The following is a 7,162-nucleotide window of genomic DNA, read 5'->3' as shown; positions in this document are numbered from 1 at the left end:
AGGAAACTTAACCATCTTTGATTAACGAGCTAGTCAAGTAGAGGCATACCAGTGACACTCTGTTTGTCTATGTATTCACATATGTACTAAGTTTCTGGTTAATACAATTCTAGCATGAATAATAAACATCTATCATGATATAAGGAAATATAAATAAAAACTTTATTATTGCCTCTAGGACATATTTCCTTCAGTCCCCCACTTGCACTAGAGTCAATAATGTAGATTACATTGTAATGATTCTAACACCCATGGAGTCTTGGTGTTGATCATGTTTTTCTCGTGATAGAGGCTTAGTCAACGGGTCTGCAACATTCAGATCTGTATGTATCTTGCAAATTTCTATGTATCCCTCCTTGACTTGATCGCGGATGGAATTGAAGCGTCTCTTGACGTGCTTGGTTCTCTTGTGAAATCTAGATTCCTTTGCCAAGGCAATTGCACCAGTATTGTCACAAAAGATTTTCATTGGACCCGATGCACTAGGTCTGACACCTAGATTGGATATGAACTCCTTCATCCAGACTCCTTCATTTGTTGCTTCTGAAGCAGCTATGTATTCTGCTTCGCACGTAGATCCCGCCATGACGCTTTGCTTAGAACTGCACCAACTGACGGCTCCATCATTCAATAAAAACACGCATCTGGTTTGTGACTTAGAGTCATCCGGATCAGTGTCAAAGCTTGCATCGACATAACCATTTATGATGAGCTCTTTGTCACCTCCATAAATGAGAAACATATCCTTAGTCCTTTTCAGGTATTTCAGGATGTTCTTGACCACTGTCCAGTGATCCACTCCTGGATTACTTTGGTACCTCCCTGCTAAACTTATAGCAAGGCACACATCAGCTCTGGTACACAGCATTGCATACATGATAGAACCTTTGGCCGAAGCATAGAGAATGACTTTCATTTTCTCTCTATCTTCTGCAGTGGTCGGGCATTGAGTCTGACACAACTTCACACCTTGTAACACAGGCAAGAACCCTTTCTTTGCTTGATCCATTTTGAACTTCTTCAAAACTTTATCAATGTATGTGCTTTGTAAAATTCCAATTAAGCATCTTGATCTATCTCTATAGATCTTGATGCCCCATATATAAGCAGCTTCACCGAGGTCTTTCATTGAAAAAATCTTGTTCAAGTATCCTTTTATGCTATTCAGAAATTCAGTATCATTTCCGATCAACAAATGCCATCCACATATAGTATCAGAAATGCTACAGAGCTCCCACTCACTTTCTTGTAAATACAGACTTCTCCAAAAGTCTGTATAAAACCATATGCTTTGATCACACTATCAAAATGTATATTCCAACTCGGAGATGCTTGCACCAGTCCATAAATGGATCGCTGGAGCTTACACACTTTGTTAGCACCTTTTGGATCGACAAAACCTTGTGGTTGCATCATATACAACTCTTCTTTAAGATATCCATTAAGGAATGCAGTTTTGACATCCATTTGCCAAATTTCATAATCATAAAATGCGGCAATTGCTAACATGATTCGGACGGACTTAAGCATCGCTACGGGTGAGAAGGTCTCATTGTAGTCAACTCCTTGGACTTGTCGAAAACCTTTTGCAACAAGTCGAGCTTTGTAGACAGTAACATTACCGTTAACGTCAGTTTTCTTCTTGAAGATCCATTTATTCTCTATGGCTTGCCGATCATCGGGCAAGTCAACCAAAGTCCACACTTTGTTCTCATACATGGATCCCATCTCAGATTTCATGGCCTCAAGCCATTTTGTGGAATCTGGGCTCATCACCGCTTCCTCATAGTTCATAGGTTCGTCATGGTCAAGTAACATGACCTCCAAAACAGGATTACCGTACCACTCTGGTGTGGATCTTACTCTGGTTGACCTACGAGGATTGGTAGTAACTTGATTAGAAGTTTCATGATCATCATCATTAGCTTCCTCACTAATTGGTGTAGGAATCACTGGAACTGATTTCTGTGATGAACTACTTTCCAATAAGGGAGCATGTACAATTACCTCATCAAGTTCTACTTTCCTCCCACTCACTTCTTTCGAGAGAAACTCCTTCTGTATAAAGGATCCATTCTTAGCAACGAATATCTTGCCTTCAGATCTGTGATAGAAGGTGTACCCAACAATCTCCTTTGGGTATCATATGAAGACACATTTCTTTGATTTGGGTTCGAGCATATCAGGTTGAAGCTTTTTCACATAAGCATCGCAGCCCCAAACTTTAAGAAATGACAACTTGGGTTTCTTGCCAAACCACAGTTCATAAGGTATCATCTCAATGGATTTCGATGGTGCCCTATTTAACCTGAATGCAGCCGTCTCTAAAGCATAACCCCAAAACGATAGCAGTAAATCAGTAAGAGACATCATAGATCACACCATATCTAATAAAGTGCGGTTACGATGTTCGGACACACCATTACGCTGTGGTGTTCCAGGTGGCGTGAGTTGCGAAACTATTCCGCATTGTTTCAAATGAAGACCAAACTCATAACTCAAATATTCACCTCCACGATCAGATCGTAGAAACTTAATTTTCTTGTACAATGATTTTCCACTTCACTCTGAAATTCTTTGAACTTTTCAAATGTTTCATACTTATGTTTCGACATACCCATATCTGCTCAAATCATATGTGAAGGTAAGTAAATAACGAAACCCGCCACGAGCATCAACACTCATCGGTATGCATACATCAGTATGTATTATTTCCAATAAGTCTGTTGCTCGTTCCATTGTTCCGGAGAACGGAGTATTAGTCATCTTGCCCATGAGGCATAAGCATCAAGTGATTCATAATCAAGTGATTCCAAAGGCCCATCAACATGGAGTTTCTTCATGCGTTTTACACCAATATGACCTAAATGGCAGTGCCACAAATAAGTTGCACTATCATTATTAAACTTATATCTTTTGGCTTCAATACTATGAATATGTGTATCACTACTACCAAGATTTAATAAAAATAGACCACTCATCAAGGGTGCATGACCATAAAAGATATTACTCATATAAATAGAACAACCATTATTCTCTGATTTAAATGAATAACCGTCTCACATCAAACAAGATCCAAATATAATGTTCATGCTTAACGCTGGCACCAAATAACAATTATTTAGGTCTAAAACTAATCCCGAAGGTAGATGTAGAGGTAGCGTGCCGACGCCGATCACATCGACTTTGGAACAATTTCCCACACGCATCGTCACCTTGTCATTAGCCAATCTTTGCTTAATCCGTAGCCCCTATTTTGAGTTGCAAATATTAGCAACAGAACCAGTATCAAATACCCAGGCGATACTGCGAGCATTAGTAAGGTACACATCAATAACATGTATATCAAATATACCTTTCACTTTGCCATCCTTCTTATCCGCCAAATACTTGGGGCAGTTCCGCTTCCCGTGACCATTCCCTTTGAAGTAGAAGCACTCAGTCTCAGGCTTAGGTCCATACTTGGGCTTCTTCACTTGAGCAGCAACTTGCTTGCCATTCTTCTTAAAGTTCCCCTTCTTCCCTTTGTCCTTCTTCTTGAAACTGGTGGTCTTGTTGACCATCAACACTTGATGCTCTTTCTTGATTTCTACCTCCACAACCTTTAGCATTGCGAAGAGCTCGAGAATTGTCTTATCCATCCCTTGCATATTATAGTTCATCATGAAGCTTTTGTAGCTTGGTGGCAGTGATTGAAGAACTTTGTCAATGACACTATCAACTGGAAGATTAACTCCCAGCTGAGTCAAGTGATTGTGGTACCCAGACGTTCTGAGTATGTGCTCACTGACAGAACTATTCTCCTCCATTTTGCAGCTGTAGAACTTATTGGAGACTTCATATCTCTCAATCCGGGCATTTGCTTGAAATATTAACTTCAACTCCTGGAAGATCTCATATGCTCCATGACGTTCAAAACGTTGTTGAAGTCCCAATTCTAAGCCGTAAAGCATGGCACACTGAACTATCGAGTAGTCATCAGCTTTGGTCTGCCAGGTGTTCATAACATCTGGAGTTGCTCCTGTAGCGGGTTTGGCACCTAGCAGTGCTTCTAGGACGTAATTCTTCTGTGCAGCAATGAGGATAATCCTCAAGTTACGGACCCAGTCCGTGTAGTTGCTACCATCATCTTTCAACTTAGCTTTCTCTAGGAACGCATTAAAATTCAATGAAATAACAGCACAAGCCATTTATCTACAACAACATAGACATGCAAAATACTATCAGGTACTAAGTCGATGATAAATTAAAGTTCAATTAATCAAATTACTTAAGAACTCCCACTTAGATAGACATCCCTCTAATCATCTAAGTGATCACGTGATCCATATCAACTAAACCATGTACGATCATCACGTGAGATGGCGTAGTTTCAATGGTGAACATCACTGTTGATCATATCTACTATATGATTCACGCTCGACCTTTCGATCTTAGTGTTCCGAGGCCATGTCTGCATATGCTAGGCTCGCCAAGTTTAACTCGAGTATTCTGCTTGTGCAAAACTGGCTTGCACCCGTTGTATGTGAATGTAGAGCTTATCACACCCGATCATCGCATGGTGTCTCGGCACGACGAACTATAGCAACGGTGCATACTCTGGGAGAACACTTATACCTTGAAATTTAGTGAGAGATCATCTTATAATGCTACCGCTGTACTAAGCAAAATAAGATGCATAAAGGATAAACATCACATGTAATCAATATAAGTGATATGATATGGCCATCATCATCTTGTGCCTTTGATCTTCATCTCCAAAGCACCGCCATGATCACCATCGTCACCGGCTTGACACCTTGATCTCCATCGTAGCATCATTGTCGTCTTGCCAACTATTGCTTCCACGACTATCGCTACCATTTAGTGATAAAGTAAAGCAATTACATGGCGATTGCATTTCATACAATAAAGTGACAACCATATGGCTCCCGCCAGTTGCCGATAACTGTGTTACAAAACATGATCATCTCATACAACAATTTATATAATCACGTCTTGACCATATCACATCACAACATGCCCTGCAAAAACAAGTTAGACGTCCGCAAGAATAACAAAGTCTGTTAAGATAGTAATGTTTGCAACCACAACAGGCACATCCTCACAAATACCAATGGGTATAGCAGTTGATTTATCAGCCATTTGCAAAGAGATTTCAGTAGGTGTCAACTTATTCAAATCAAGTCTACGATACAAAGAGAAAGGCATAATGTTGGGGAATGCAGTATTTCAAAAAAATTCCTACAATCATGCAAGATCTATCTAGGAGATGCATAGCAACGAGAGAGGAGAGTGTGTCTATGTACCCTCGTAGACTGAAAGCGGAAGCGTTTATCAACGCGGTTGATGTAGTCATACACCTTCACGATCCGTCCCGATCAAGTACCGAATGTACGGCACCTCCGCGTTCAGTACATGTTCAGCTCGATGACGTCCTCGCCTTCTTGATCCAGCAAGAGGGGCGAAGTAGTAGATGAGTTCCGGCAGCACAACGACGTGGTGATGATGTTGGTGAAGAACAATCTCCGTAGGGCTTCGCCTAAGAACTACGAACACTATGACGGAGGATAAACTAGAGGGGACGGGGTTGCCGGCACACAGCTTGGTGTTTGTTGATGTGTCTTGGGTGCTAGGCCTGCCCCTCTATTTATATGTTGAGCCTTGGGGTCGAAACTTGGAGTAAAAGCCTACACAAAGTCGGTTTCACCCGAAAGGCAAGAGTCCTTCTCGGACTCCAGGACCAGACGCCAGGGTTCCCGGCGTCTAGACCCAGACGCGAGGGACCCTGGCGTCTGGCCCCTGGACTCCGCAAAACTTCCTTTTACGCTTTCCAAAAACCTTGTGGGCTTTCCCCTTAGGCCCAAATAAAGTGTTCTCGTACCCAAACATTTTGGGAAACATCCGGAACCCCTTTCGGTGAATTCTGATACACTTCCGGACACCAAACACTATTATCCCATATATCAATATTTATATCCGGACCATTCTGGAGTTCCTCGTCATGTCTGTGATCTCATCCGGGACTCCGAACAACATTTGGTCACCAACATACATAACTCATATAATACTATATCGTCAACGAATGTTAAGCGTGCGGACCCTACGGGTTCGAGAACTATGTAGACATGACCGAGACATCTCTCTAGTCAATAACCAATAGCGGAACCTGGATGCCCATATTGGCTCCTACATATTGTACGAAGATCTTTATCGGTCGAACCGCATAACAACATACGTTGTTCCCTTTGTCATCGATATGTTACTTCCCCGAGATTCGATCGTTGGTATCATCATACCTAGTTCAATGTCGTTACCGACAAGTCTCTTTACTCGTTCCGTAATGCAACATCCCGCAACTAACTTATTAGTCACATTGCTTGCAAGGCTTATAGTGATGTGCATTACCGAGAGGGCCCAGAGATACCTCTCCGACTATCGGAGTGACAAATCCTAATCTCGATCTATGCCAACTCAACAAACATCATCAGAGACACCTGTAGAGAATGTTTATAATCACCCATTTACGTTGCGACGTTTGATAGCACACTAAGTGTTCCTCCGGTATTCGGGAGTTGCATAATCTCATAGTCATAGGAACATGTATAAGTTATGAAGAAAGCAATAGCAATAAACTAAACGATCATAGTGTTAAGCTAATGGATGGGTCAAGTCAATCACATAATTCTCTAATGATGTGATCCCGTTCATCAAATGACAACTCATGTCTATGGCTAGGAAACTTAACCATCTTTGATTAACGAGCTAGTCAAGTAGAGGCATACTAGTGACACTCTGTTTGTCTATGTATTCACACATGTACTAAGTTTCTGGTTAATACAATTCTAGCATAAATAATAAACATTTATCATGATATAAGGAAATATAAATAACAACTTTATTATTGCCTCTAGGGCATATTTCCTTCACATAACACTAACACCGAGTCCAAGATCACATGAAGCAGTTTTAGCATAGTTTCTTTTAATGGAGTATTGTATAGTTGGTACTCTTGGATCTCCAAGTTTCTTTGGTATTCCACCCTTAAAAGTATAATTAGCGAGCATGGTGGAAATTTCAGCTTTCGGTAGCTTTCTTTTATTAGTAACAATATCTTTCATATACTTAGCATAAGGAGGCATTTTAAGCATATCTGTCAAAG

This window comes from Triticum dicoccoides, chromosome 3A (genome assembly GCF_002162155.2).
Source record: "Triticum dicoccoides isolate Atlit2015 ecotype Zavitan chromosome 3A, WEW_v2.0, whole genome shotgun sequence".
Classification (NCBI taxonomy): Eukaryota; Viridiplantae; Streptophyta; class Magnoliopsida; order Poales; family Poaceae; genus Triticum; species Triticum dicoccoides.
The sequence above is the reverse complement of the archived record's forward strand: the minus strand, read 5'-3'. Positions refer to the sequence as shown.